Below are 14,659 nucleotides of genomic sequence, written 5' to 3'. Positions count from 1 at the left end.
ACCTCCGGGAATCGAACCCTGACCTCCTGGGTCCTAGGTCGACGCTCAGCCACGGAGCCGCGCCGGCCGGCCGGGCCCTGAAGGGTTCTTTGTGCCGAGGACCTGTGCCCGTCCCCCAGGGTGGCCGAGTGGGGAGCTGGGGAGCGGGGGGCTGGACAGGGCGGGAGGGGCCTCTTGGGCCATCGGCTTCCCCTTGGGGAGGGCGGAGGTCTCCCCGGCTCCGAGCTGGGCTCAGAGTCCCTTCCCTGAGGTTGGGGGTGTGTGTGTGTGGGGGGACCAGGGGATGAGGTGGCAGCCCTGGGAGGGGGTCCCCCCAGGCGGGGGGGCTGGGCTGTGGTCCTGGCTGGGTGTGGCTCCCTCCGGCCCCTCCCGCCCTGCAGGGGTCGCTCCAGCACCCCGCACGGCGCCCCCTGGAGCCTGTCCCAGAGGGAGCGGTGCCCGGAGCTGAGGAGCCGGCGTTTCAGGTAGCGGGGGGCCCTGCCGGGCGCTCCCCAGCCCAGGAAGGGGCAGGGCGGGTGGGGAGGGTGGGCGGATGGGTGCGGGCAGGCAGGGCCAGGCTCACCCCCCACCCCGTGTTCAGCTCCGGGGACCAGGGCCCCTGTGGCTTTGGGGCCTGGTTGGCTGAGGCCTGGGGTCTTCCTTCTGGGAGGGGAGGGGCCCAACACCAGGGTCTCTGGGGAGGTGGGGGCCCCCGGATCCGAGGCCCATGCCCCTCCGTCCAGCTGCATTGTGGGTAACGAGGCGCGGGGTTCGAGGACTGGAGACCATTGCGATGGATGAGGCCCAACGTGACCGGCGGCTCCCCAGCCACAGGCCAGGCCGGACCGGCTCCGAGGAGGGGGGGCGGGGAGCTGGGGGACCCCCACATGAGGGGTTTCTAAGGAGGGTGGGGATGCCAAAACCGGTTTGGCTCAGTGGATAGAGCATCGGCCTGCAGACTGAGGGGTCCTGGGTTCGATTCCGGTCAAGGGCATGTACCTTGGTGGCGGGCACATCCCCAGTAGGGGGCGTGCAGGAGGCGGCTGATCGATGTTTCTCTCTCATCGATCTCACTTCCTCTCTGTAAAAAATCAATAAAATTTATTTTTTTAAAAATAAGGGGGGGTGGACGTCTGGCCCGCGGGCGGGGGAAGGCCCTCGCAATCCCCCGGTCTGGCCCTGCCCGGGCGTCAGGTCCGTTGGTTAAATGTTTGGCCTAACCCAGCAGGCTCACGTTTTTTAGAAAATACTTTTATGGATTTCAGAGAGAGAGGGAGAGAGAGAAACATCAGTGACGGAAAAATCACGGATCGGCCGCCTCCTGCACGCCCCCTACTGGGGATCGACCTGCAACCCGGGCCTGTGCCCTGACCGGGAATCGAACCCTGACCTCCTGGTTCCTAGGTCGACGCTCCACCACGGAGCCAGGCCGGCCGGCGAGCAGGCTCCTGTTTAAGGGGACCCTTGTGTGTGCCCCAATGGCCCTGGGCAGGAGAGGCGTTCCCCACCCCCTGATCTCAGGGGTGCTCGTCTGGGGACCCCGAGTGCAGGGCGAGGAGACGCGGGTCAAGCAGTAGCTCCCGGTCCACAGCCGTGTCCCTGGGCCATGTCCGGGCCTCCGGGGGCCCCTCTCCTAGGGCATGCTGGGATTGCGAACTGGGGACCGGGACGGGGAGCGGGGGGTGGGGTGGGGTGTGAAAACCTCTGCTCAGGGGGCTCCAGGGCCTCGGCGGCGACTCCCGGGGGCAGAGCGATGGACGCCAGGACTCGGCGGGCACTTCCGAGTCTGAGATGGACAGAGAGAGTGCGGGGAGGGGGGGGGGGAGAGAGAGAGAAACATCGATGTGAGAGACACATCCACGAGTTGCCTCCCGCCTGCCCCCTGACCGGGTTAGGGGGTCAAGTTCGTAACCAAGGCACATGCTCTTGACTGGGAATCGAACCCAGGACCCTTCGGTCTGCAGGCCAAGGCTCTAACCACTGAGCCGCCGGCCAGTCTGGAGGCTCTGGGGAGCTGGGGTGAACCAGGCCTTCGGAGGGTCCCGTGTCTTCCATGGCGGCGAGGGACAGGGAAGCCGGCGGCGTGACCCAGCCGGGGCACGGCTCAGCCGGTTCCTGTCCTCGCCCGGGCCCAGCGCCTGCCCCCGCGTCCTCGCCCCTCCTGGAAGGAGCGCCCGGTCCCCGTCGTCCTCGGAAGCTGCGGGCCGCCGTCACCGATGAACCCGAACCCCAGAGGGCAGAGAGCCGGCAGGCTGTCCTTCCCCAAGCCCAGGAGGCATGTGCCCTGTTTGCCCAACCTGACAGGTGAGCATGGCCCCGCCCGGTCCGAGCCCAGGGCAGGGGCTCTGGGGCCAAGGCCACCGCCCGCCCTCCCTCCAGAGAGAGGATCCCCCCCATCAGGCTGGGATCCCCCCACGCTGGCTGTCCCCTCCCAGCTCTAGCCTCGGCAGGCCTGTCCCTTTCCAGACCTGGCTGCTCGAGACGCGGGAGCTGGGTGGGGACCAGGACACTGCCTGGGCTCGGAGGGAGGCCCTGCCCAGCTGGACACCTTTTGGGGGACCCGGTTGCACCTCAGGTTCCCCCACGTGCCCAGGACTCCCAAGTCAGCGGCTGAATTCCAAAGTCTGTGTTTTTTTTTCATCCCCATCCCAGGCTATTTTTCCCACTGATTTCTAGAGAGAGTGGGAGTGAGATGAGAGAGAGAGAGAGAGAGAGAGAGAGAGAGAGAGAGAGAGAAACATCCATGATGAGAGAGAATCACGGACCTGCTGCCTCCTGCACGCCCCCCACTGGGGATGGAGCCCACAACCCGGGCCTGTGCCCTTGACCGGGAATCGAACCCCGACCTCCTGGTTCCTAGGTGGACGCTCAGCCACGGAGCCACGCCGGCCGGGCTGATTTGGGGTCTCAAGCCCGTTCACATTCAGGAATGTCGGTGCCCGTGTGGGACCCGCATTGTGGCCGCCGGGGGTGACTCCGAGGTCGCCCTCTTTCCACGCCTCCATCCCTGGCCGTGCCCGGCGCCCAAACCCCGGAACCAGGGCCCCACGTCGTGGTCTTTCCACGGAGCTTCTGAGTCCAGACGGGGCCGTGGGCCTGGAGGAGCTGCTTCTCGGAGCCGGGGTTCCCCCCCCGCCCCGCCCCTCCCCTGGCCCCAGGGTCCCGCTGGTTCCTGGGCCTCCTGGGCAGAGGGTGGGGAGGGGCTTTGCCGAGCCCCGCCCTCCCGGTGGCATCCCCCTGCAGGCTTGCGCCAGTCGGAGAGAGAAGCCTACCAGTGCATCCTGGGATTCCTGAGACCCGGAGAGATGGTGAGGGCGAGCTCGGGATGGTCGAGAGCCGAGCCGGGAGCAGAAACCAGGCCGCCGCCCACTCTCTTGGGGTTTTTTTGTTTGTTTGTTTGTTTTTGCATTTTTAAAAATCCTTCCCTGAGGATATATGTGTGTGTATATATATATTCTTTTTTATTTTTATTGATTTCAGAGAGGAAGGGAGAGGGAGAGAGAGAGAGAGAAACATCCATGATGAGAGAGAATGATGGATCGGCTGCCTCCTGCACGCCCCCTACTGGGGATGGAGCCCACAACCCGGGTCTGTGCCCTCATCTGGAATCGAACCCTGACCTCCTGGTTCCTAGGTCGACGCTCAACCACTGAGCCACACCAGCTGGGCCTGAGGATATTTTTCCCATTGATTTTTTAATTTTTTTAAAAGAGAGTGCAGGGACGGGGGAGGGAGAGAGAGAGAGAAACATCTATGTGAGAGAGAGACACATCCATGAGTTGCCTCCTGCCTGCCCCCTGACGGGGGTGGGGGATCAAGTTCGTAAGCGAGGTACATGCTCCTGACTGGGAACCGAGCCCGGGACCCTCCAGTCTGCGGGCCGACGCTCTAACCACTGAGCCGCCGGCCGGGGCTCCCTTGGGTTTGGAGTAGGAGCCCCGGGCTGGGAGAGCACCTGCTTCAGCCTGTAGGCGCCTCCCGACCGGGGCGTGTGGGGTGGTCAGGACCCTGGACAGGTTGTTCCTCACAGACCCGGACCCCCCCCCCCCCCGGGCCCCAGGGGCGGCAGAGGGGCCGGGACCCTGGGGAGCACCTGTGGGGGGGGGTTAGGGGGGGCAGTCAAGCAGCTGGTCTGAGGCGGGGTTGGGCGTGAGCGGCCCAGGTGTGGCCCGGAGCCGGCCGGGGGGTGGAGGAGGAGGCAGGGAGCCGGCCGGGGGTGGGGTGGGGATGGGGAGGGGGCAGTCGGCTCCGTGCTCTGTCCTAGTCCGAGTTGGACAAGATGACGTTCCTGCGAGCTGTGGACACCCTGGCCGGCGCCGTCCGCGCCCAGGCCAACGGCTCTATGAACGATTACATAAGCAAGACCCTGCTGGCCAAGAAAATCGAGGTGAGGGCGGCCCGGCCGGGCTCCCCGGGGAGGGAGGTGGCCCCCCCGGGCGGAGGGCGCAGGTCTCAGGCCGGAGGCCGGCGTCTCTCTGACGGGGGGTCCCTGCCTCTCCCCGGCCCCTCCAGGCCCTGATGCTGGAAGAGGGCGGCGGCGAGCTCCTGACCAGCAGCGTGCGCCAGCAGGCCATGCTCTCCGTCGTGGCCCTGAGGTGCCCCCTGCGCCCCCCTCCGGCCGCGGGGTCTCCCTGCTCAGCACGCGGGGCTGGGAGGAAGGGCCAGGGTTTCGGGGTGTGGGTGGCAGGGCCCCATGACTGCCCCCTCACCTACCAGCACCCGGGGTGGGGGTGGGATCCCCTGGTTTCACTCCTGGGAGCCTCGGAGGACGTGGGTGTGGGGAGGGCTCTGACGGGGGAGAGATCCCATGAGAAGGGGTTTGGGGCTCAGGTCCCCGTCGTTCCCTGTGGCCCCCCGAGACAGCAGCTGAGGAGGTTCCTCCGAAGGGTCCCAGGCCCCGAACCCGGCGCCCCCGAGCGCCCCCCACAGCCCCCTGTCCTTCCCGCCGCCCCCCAGCCAGGTGGACCCCCCGTTCCACCTGGACCTGAAGCTGGACCTGGTGAACGCGGCCGTGGCCTGCGTGTTCTCGCTGCCGCTCATCGCGCCCAGTCAGGACCGGAAGGACAGCGCCAGCCTCTACCTGCAGGTGAGCCCCCACCTCCAGGGGCGCCCCGACGTCCAGGGCAGCCCCCGTGGGGGGAGCTGCTGCCACAGAAGCAGCCCTAGTCCCGAGGGAGGACCCTCGATCCTAAGCGCCCCGAAGTGCCCAAAGCGGGGCTAACCCCGTGCCGCTGAGCCCCGTCCCGAGGGCCGGCGCCCCGCCGCCGAGAGCCTCGCGCAGCCCCAGGGAGTCGAGTGGAGGCCTGAAGAGGTTAGGATCGCCCCCCACGGCTGGCCCTTCCGCGGAGAGCCCCCCGAGCCCCGAAGAGCAGGGCCCAGACTCCCAGGGCGGAGCCAACACCCTCAGGGGCCAACCGGGTCCCTAAGGGCCCAGCGGGTCCTGGAGGGCAGAGCCCGGGTCCCCACAGCCCTGCGCGCGCGGGTGAGGGGTTTGACTTCATTTGATGACTTAGCGCAGCGGTCAGCAAACTGCGGCTCGCGAGCCACGTGCGGCTCTCTGGCCCCTTGAGTGTGGCTCTTCCACAAAATACCACGGCCTGGGCGAGTCTATGTTGAAGAAGTGGCGTTAGAAGAAGTTTACGTTTAAAAAATGTGGCTCTCCAAAGAAATGTCGATCGTCGTCCTGCTGGTAGTTGGCTCCGTGGACTCATGAGTTTGCCGACCACGGGCCTAGCGGAGCAGAGAGGCAGGCCCGGCTCTCCCAGGCCCGGCTCAGCTCTCAAGAGCGACCGCCTCTTCCGCTCCTGAGAAAAGGGACGCGGGCTTTTTAAAATCATCAGGGTGGTGGCTTCCCAGGTGACGCATCCCCATTCCCCCCGCCCCGCCCCAGAAGGAGATGCCCCTCTCGTGGCTCAGGAGGCCGAACCACGTCCACACAACCACGCTCACGTGCCTGCCCCGGCGCCGGCGGGCGGTCTTTCCACTGCCTGAGCTGCGTTTTAATTCGTCTGAGAAGTGCGGTCTGCGTGGACTTTTTGAATATATATTGTTATTGCCCTAACCGGTGTGGCTCAGTGGATGGAGCGTCGGCCTGCGGACTGAAGGGTCCCGGGTTCGATTCCGGTCAAGGGCACGTACCTTGGTTGTGGGCACATCCCCAGTGGGGAGGGGGGTGCAGGAGGCAGCTGGTCGATGTTTCTCATTGATGTTTCTAGCTCTCTATCCCTCTCTCTTCCACTCTGTAAAAAATGCAATAAAAATTTAAATATATATATATATATTTTGTATTGATTTCAGAGAGGAAGTGAGAGGAAGGGAGAGGGAGAGAGAGAAACATCCGTGATGAGAGGGAATCACGGACCGGCTGCCTCCTGCACGCCCCCCACTGGGGATGGAGCCCACAACCCGGGTGTGTGCCCTGACCGGGAATCGAACCATGACCTCCTGGGTCATAGGTCGATGCTCAACCGCTGAGCCACGCCGGCCGGGCCACAGCCTCTGTCCCAAGAGCAGTCGAATGAGGAAACCCAGGTTCTAAGGCCTCGCGGACCGATAGAATACCAATCCCCCCGGTTTTTCCAATAGGAGTTTCCTCAGTCCAGCAGAACGACTCTCCTGGGGCGGGTCCAGGGGGCTGTGTGTGTGGGCAGAACCCCGACATGCCGGCCCCCACCTTCTTGGCCCCTGAGGAGGGCCTGGGGGGCGGGGGGCTGCCCAGGAGCCGACGGGGACACCATGGCTGTCTGTCCCCCAAACCCCACGTGTCCTGTTTGTCAGACGGTCCAGGCCTTGGACGACATGCTGCAGGCCCTGGTGATGGAGGGCCTGGACCCCAACATGGCCATGCTGCAGAGGATGCTGGAGGTGGGTGTCAGGGGATCGCACAGGAACTCGGGGTGGGCGGGGTGTCCCTCCAGCCCAGGGGCCTAGCCCCCGACAGCTGAGCCCAGTCCGAAAGGGAGTCCAAATGCCCATTTGGATATATATACACTGAGCGGCCAGATGATGATGATCTCTGAGCGCATAATAATCTGGCCACTCAGTATATATGTATTAGAGGCCCGGTGCATGAATTCGTGCATGGGTGGGTGGGGTCTGGCCAGCCTGGCCAGGGGGAGGGGACATGGGCGGTTGGCCGGCCTGCCTGCTGGTCGAACTCCTGGTCGAGGGGACAATTTGCATATTAGCCTTTTATTATATAGGATAGACACGGAGTGGCCAGATTATTATGCGTTCAGAGATCATCATCATCTGGCCACTCAGCGTGTGTGTGTGTGTGTGTGTGTGTGTGTGTGTGTGTGTATGTGTGTATATATATATATAATTTTATTTATTTAATTATATATATATAATTTTATTTATTTTTATTTTGTTAATCCTCACCCGAGGATATTTTTCCCATTGATTTTTAGAGAGAGTTGCCCTGGCCGGTTTGCTCAGTGGATAGAGCGTCGGCCTGTGGACTCAAGGGTCCCGGGTTCGATTCCGGTCAAGGGCATGTACCTTGGTTGCGGGCACGTCCCCAGTGGGGGGTGTGCAGGAGGCAGCTGATGGATGTTTCTCTCTCATCGATGTTTCTAACTCTCCATCCCTCTCCCCTCCTCTCTGTAAAAAACCAATAAAATATATTTAAAAAAAAAGAGAGAGAGCGGAAGGGAGAGGGGGAGACAGAGAGTAACATCGATGTGAGAGAAACACATCGAAGGGTTGCCTCCTGCACGCGCCCACACCAGGGCCCGGGCGGGGGATGTGCCCGCAACCGAGGTCCATGCCCTTGACCGGAATCGAACCCGGGACCCTTCAGTGCGCAGGCCGACGCTCTGTCCACTGAGCCACACCGGCCGGGGCCCATCTGTGTGTCTCTCTGGCCGTCCGTCAGGGATGCGGGCGCAGGCCGAGGCGGGAGGGGCCCGGCAGGGAGGTGCTGACGCCGCTCCTCCCTCCAGATCATCCTGCCGTGGCTCACGATGTCGGAGCTGGAGCAGGAGCAGACGCGGGCCGCGTACGCCATCGCCCACATGCTGCGGTTCACCTGCAACTTCCCCGAGCTGCTGGTGAGCCTGGGTGGGCTCTCTGCGCCCGGGCACCCGGCTGAGCCCGTGGCTCCGAGGGCAGTGCCAGAGGGTGGCCAGGGCACCGATCTTCCCCTGCGTCCTGCCTTCCCTGCTCCTGGGGGGCATTGCCCTCGGCCGAGTGAGCCCCAGTGGGCAGATGCCCTGGTGGGGGGCCTTGGCCTAGACCCGTGGTCGGCAAACTCATTCGCCAACAGAGCCAAATACCAACAGCACAACGACTGACATTTCTTTGGAGAGCCACGTTTTTTAAACTTAAACTTCTCCTAATGCCACTTCTTCAACACAGACTCGCCCAGGCCGTGGTGTTTTGTGGAAGAGCCACACTCCAGGGGCCCAAGAGCCGCCTGTGGCTCGCGAGCCGCGGTTTGCCGACCACGGGCCTAGACCTAGATCCACAGCTAATGGGTTTCAGGGTGTTTTTTTGTTGTTGTTGTTAATCCTCACCTGAAGGTATTTTTCCATTGATGTTTAGAGAGAGCGGAGGAGAGAGGGAGAGACAGAGAGAAACATCGATGCGAGAGAGACACATCCCTGGGTTGCCTCCTGGCACACGCCCCCACCAGGGCCCGGGCCGGGGAGGAGCCTGCAACCCAGGCATGTGCCCTTGACCGGAATCGAACCCGGGACCCCAGGTCCGCAGGCCGACGCTCTATCCCCTGAGCCACACTGGCCGGGGGGGGGTGTTTCAGGGGTTCGGCTGCCCCATCTCCCTGGGGGCTGAGGCGGAAGGAAGGGCCCTCCCTGTGTGGAGCCGGCCAGGTGGGGGCCACCTCCGGGCAGGCGATGGAGTGAAGGTTGGGGAGGGGGGCGGGCGGTCCCGGCGGGGAGACGCTCCCTCCGGGAGGGTGCCCGGGGGGACCACCGCCACCTCTTCCCCCAGCACCTGGCCGACTTCTCCATCGGCGGGAGGCTGATGGGCATCTTGGGCATCTTCTGCATGAGCCGCAGCCCCCACGTCAGCGCGGGGGCCTCCGAGGGGCTGCATTACCTGTTCAAGGTGCTGGTGCTTCACAGAGGTACGTGGGGGGGCCCCGGGGGGGACGTGGGGGGCCTGTGGCTGCAGCTGGGGGGACCCCCTGGCCCACCAAACCGACCCCCTCCCCCCCCCGTCACGGGGTCAGGCCGGGCACTGGCGAGCGTGCGCTGCAGGAACTCAAAACCCATGGCTGGTGCAATGCCCGCTGCTGCTAAGAGATTCTAGAAGATTCTTGGAGGGAAAATGGGGCGGGGGGAGGGCTATATGTGCAGCCGACTAGGAGATCACCTGGGTCCTCAGCCTTGAGCCTCCACTGCTGGGTGTGGCTCCGAAGAAGAGCTTCCTGTTCAGGGAACAAACTATGAAATCCTGGCCTGGACTCTCTCTCGGGGCCTGGATGTTCTCGGCACTGGGAGAAGCAAAGACACCGGCAGCCGCACACACGCTCACGGGGGCGCCGGAGGGTTTGCAAATACCCGCAAGGGCGTTTCAGAGACCTTGGCTTCTCAGTCCGACCCGTGAGGGTGTTTTCCCATTGGTGTTTAGGGAGAGAGAGGGGGAGACACATCGATGTGAGAGAGACACATCGACCGGCTGCCTCCTGCACGCGCCCCGACCAGGGCCGGGCTGGGGAGGAGCCTGCAACCAATGTGCATGCCCTGGACTGGAATCGAACCCGGGACCCTATCCACTGAGCCACACCGGCGAGGGCTACCTTTGTTTTGTGTGATTCCATAGGCTGTACCCCCAAAAGGGTGTTGGCCGAGCAGTGGGGGTGGGGCAGTCCATGCGCCTGCTCGTCGGGTAGGGGGTCCGCGGCCCCAACCGCCTCCCCCTGCACAGCTCTCCCCCGACCCTCGGCCTGGCCCTGGGCACGCTCCCCCGTGCCGTGGGTCACACGTGGAACCCTGCGGGTCGGCCTGGAGGGGCGGTGGGGGGGGCTCGGCTGTGCGCCTTCTCCGCGTGAAGGCCCCGCCCCTCACGGCTGCTCTGGGTTCAGGTGTGAAACACAAGACGGAGCTGATCCTGAAGGACCTGCAGAAGCACTTCCGTGGGGCGTGGCTGGTCTACATCGAGGACCTCACCATGGTAACGCTCCCTGCCCGAGGCGTGGGGGTGCCCGGTGGGGAGCGTGTGCAGGGGAGAAGGAGGGCCTGGCTGGGGTCACAGAAGCGTACCCCTCCGCACACACACACACACACACACACACAGACACAGGGACGTGTCCCCCATCACGGCCCATTCCCCTAGCTCCATGGTCGGCAAACTCATTCGTCCGCAGAGCCAAATATCAACAGTGCAGCGATTGACATTTCTTTGGAGAGCCACATTTTTTAAACTTCAACGTCTTCGAACGCCACTTATTCCACATAGACTCGCCCAGGCCGTGGTATTCTGTGGAAGAGCCACACTCAAGGGGCCAAAGAGCCACAGGTGGCTTGCGAGCCTCGGTTTGCCGACCACAGCCCTAGCTACACTGGGTTGATTGATGTTTGAGGTCACACCTTTCTCCCCACTGCAGTCAGACGAGTCTTTCTAAAATACAAATGCCATCCTGGCGTTCCCGTCAGACTCTGCACTGACTCGGTTTTTCTTTTTGAAATCTATTTTCATTGATTTCAGAGAGGAAAGGAGAGGGAGAGAGAGAGAGAAACATCCATGATGGGAGAGAATCATGGATCGGCTGCCTCCCGCACGCCCCCTACTGGGGATGGAGCCCGCAACCCGGGCGTGTGGCCTGACCGGGCATCGAACCCTGACCTCCTGGTTCCTAGGTCGATGCTCCACCGCTGAGCCACGCCGGCCGGGCCCTTATTAGCATTGCTCACACTCACCTTGACCAGCTGTTTACCTGATGGGCAGTCCCACAAGGGCAGAGGCGGAGGGCGTCTTGTGGGTGGTCCTTGCCCCCCCCCCCCCCCCCCCCCCCCCGGCTCCGCCACCGGCAACGGGGCCAGGCCGGGTGGGGACTCAGCGCCAGGGCAGCGTCCGGAGGAGGGGGAGCGTCAGACACGAGGACCTCGCTGCAGACGGCCCGTCGCCTCGCCCTGCAAGGCTGTCAACTCACTGAGCATCAGACTCACGTGCACTGGGGCCCCCTGACTGACAGTTCCAAGGGCCACACGGAAGCGCCTTTTGCACGGTCCCCGGTGCCGCGTGGTCCGGACCCTCGTTCCTACCCGGGGACGTCGGCGCTGGAGGCCCCTGGCGCTGGGCCTCCCACCTGGGATAGCCAGATGCTGGCCAGGGCCCGGCCCCCGCTGCACCCTGGTGGCTGGACTCTGGGCGCCCGGAGGCCCGGGGGATCCCCGGGCTGGAGAACCCCCCGGCAGCGGCCACGGCGCCGTTTCTTTCTCCAGTTCTTCAGGGAATTCCTGACCCCGGAGGAGAGGATGGACGCCATCATGGTGTTCATGGAGGCCATGGCCAACGCCGGGGAGGACAACGTCAGGGCAGCGTCCAAGATCCTGAGAATGACCTTGAAGTCCTCGATGCCGGAAATCAGGAAGGTAGCCGCCGCGAGGGGCCGGGCGGTTCAAGGTCAATGTCAGGGTTCCTCCTTCCTGTTCTTCTTTTTTAAAAAACTTTTTATTGATTTCAGAGAGGAAGGAAGAGGGGGGTCACCAATAGACTGCCTCCTGCACGCCCCCTACTGGAGATCAAGCCAGCAACCCCGGTCAGGACACATGCCCGGGTTGTGGGCTCCATCCCCAGTAGGGGGCGTGCAGGAGGCAGCCGGTCCATGATTCTCTGTCATCATGGATGTTTCTCTCTCTCTCCCTCTCCCTCTCCCTTCCTCTCTGAAATCAATAAAATATGTATATTTTTTAAAAAATTATTTTTCAATTTCCATTGATGTGCAATATTAGGTGAGCTTCAAATCCTCCTCCCTGTACACCCCGCCCTCCGCAGGGGTGCCCGGCTATAGGGGTGCCCAGCTATGGGTCTCCTGATGAGTGGGGGTTGGGCATCCAGGAAGGAACCTCTGTTTCCCTCCCCCCGAGCTCAGGTCCCGGAAATCGTGGAATTCATTTACCACAATATGAACCGAATCACCGAGGCCACGGCCCAGGAGACCATGAGGAAGGTCCTCCAGCTTTTGGCCCAGGCCTACGCCGACGACGTCATCCTGACCTTGCTCAAGATGCAGGACCAGTCCCACAGGTGGGCCCCCGGCCGGCCCCGCGCCAGCCCCACGGGCTTCCGATTCGCTCCTTCTCAAATGGATCCGATTTCTTCTCCTTCTTAATCCTCCCTCGAGGATTGTTTTCCATTGGTTTTTCCATTGAGTGGGAGAGAGAGGGAAAGACAGAGAGAAATATCCATGTGAGATAAACACATCGAGGGGTTGCCTCCTGCACGCGCCCAGACCAGGGCCTGGGCCAGGGAGGAGCCTGCAGCCGAGGTAGGTGCCCTGGGCGGGAATCGAACCCGGGACCCTTCGGTCCTCAGGCGGACGCTCTGTGCACGGAGCCACAGCGGCCAGGGCGAGGCAGCTTCCACCGATTGGCTCCCCTCTCGGTTTTCCGTCCCCACCTCGCTCACCTCTGCTCGCGTCGGGGTGTTGGGTGGCCTCGTTCCGCCCGCTCTGAGTTTGGTTGGCACTGGGCCGGGGAGCCGGTGGGGCCGTGGGGGCTGACCAGCCGCTGCGCTCCTGCCTCCGCAGGGGGAACCGCAAACCCTGGGAGATCCTGGCGTCGATTCCCCAAAGCTACGTGGCGATCATGGAGCACCTGCTGCGGAGGCTGACGCTGCACCTGACGCGCAGGGCCCCGGAAGCCAGCGACAGGACGCAGATCTCCCCGCTGATAGTAGGCGGGGCGCCGGGGCTGGGCGGGGCCCTGTGGCTGGGCGGGGCCCTGTGGCAGGGCGGAGCGCTGGGATTGGGCGGGGCCCTGTGGCTGGGCGGAGCGCTGGGGTTGGGCGGGGCCCTGTGGCTGGGCGGAGCGCTGGGGTTGGGCGGGGCCCTGTGGCAGGGCGGGGCCCTGTGGCTGGGCGGGGCCCTGTGGCTGGGCGGAGCGCTGGGGTTGGGCGGGGCCCTGTGGCGGGGCGGGGCCCTGTGGCTGGGCGGGGCCCTGTGGCTGGGCGGGGCCCTGTGGCTGGGCGGGGCTCTGTGTCTGGGTGGAGCGCTGGGATTGGGCGGGGCCCGGTGTCTGGGCGGAGCGCTGGGATTGGGCGGGGCCCTGTGTCTGGGCAGGGCCCTGTGGCTGGGCGGGGCTCTGTGTCTGGGTGGAGCGCTGGGATTGGGCGGGGCCCTGTGTCTGGGCGGGGCCCTGTGGCTGGGCGGGGCTCTGCCCAGGCCATGCTGTCCTGAGCTCCTTGGGCCTCTACCTCCTCCTCTCAGTGTTTGGTGGGACATTCCAGAGTCTGGGGTGCGATCCGTGGGAGGGTGTCACAGTCCGTGCCTCGTAGGGGGACAGGACAGCTTCTGTTTCTCCCTGGGTGGCTTAGGGAGGACCCACACCCCCAGGCCCTCGTTAACTCTCAAGGTCGGTGAGACAATAAGCAACGGGCACTGATGGGGGCACTTTAAAGTCATGGCGTTCTGCACAGCCGGTGTGGCTCAGCCGGTGTGGCTCAGCGGGTGAGCCTTGACCCAGGAACCATGAGGCCTCCAGTTCCATCCTGGTCAGGGGCATGCCCAGTAGGGGGCATGCAGGAGGCAGCCAATCAATGGTTCTCTCTCATCAGTGATGTTTCTATCTCTCCATCTCCCTTCCTCTCTGGAATCAATAATTAAACAATATATATTCTAAAGGAAAAAAGAAACGAAAATAATAGCATTCTAGGAATTTCCCTTGATTTTTTCTGGCTCTCACGCCTGGGGTTTCTGGACCAGCCCGTCGTGGTCACTGTGGGTGGAGGTTTCCTGGTGACAGGACCCGGGAGCCGAGGCCAGCCATGCCCACGTGCCCGCTCTCCGCCCGCCCCAGGCCACCAGGGCCCTCCACGAGCTGCTGCTGGAGCCGTGCCGGCGGATGGAGGTGCAGATGCTGTTCCCGCCGCTGTTCCTGGCGCTGCTGATCCAGACGGCCTTCCTCGTGGTGGAGGGGGGTGCCGAGGCCGCCCAGAGCGACCAGCCTGTCACCAAGTGGATGTACCCCGTCAGGTACCGCTGCTCCCCGGGGCCCACCCTCTGAACACCCCACCCGGGTATCCCCTGCCACCTCCCGACCCCGTCACACCCCTGGCCAGGACACGGGGCTCCCCACACCCCACCGTAACAAGTTTCAGTGGGCTTTTTAAAAAAAATTTTTACGTTTTGCCGAAACCGGTTTGGCTCAGTGGATAGAGCGTCAGCCTGTGGACTCAAGGGTCCCAGGTTCGATTCTGGTCAAGGGCACGTACCTTGGTTGCGGGTACATCCCCAGTGGGGGGTGTGCAAGAGGCAGCTGATCGCTGTTTCTCTCTCATCGACGTTTCTAACTCTCTCCCTCTCCCTGCCTCTCTGTAAAAAATCAATAAAATATATTTTAAAAAAATAAAAATTTTTTACATTTTATTGATTTCGGAGAGGAAGGGAGAGAGAGAGAGAGAAAGAGAGAGAGAGAGAGAGAGAGAGAGAGAGAGAAACATCCATGAGGAGAGAGAATCATGGATCGGCTGCCTCCTGCAAGTCCGATACTGG

This window comes from Eptesicus fuscus, chromosome 24 (genome assembly GCF_027574615.1).
Source record: "Eptesicus fuscus isolate TK198812 chromosome 24, DD_ASM_mEF_20220401, whole genome shotgun sequence".
In the NCBI taxonomy this organism is placed as follows: domain Eukaryota; kingdom Metazoa; phylum Chordata; class Mammalia; order Chiroptera; family Vespertilionidae; genus Eptesicus; species Eptesicus fuscus.
Note: the sequence above shows the minus strand (reverse complement) of the source record.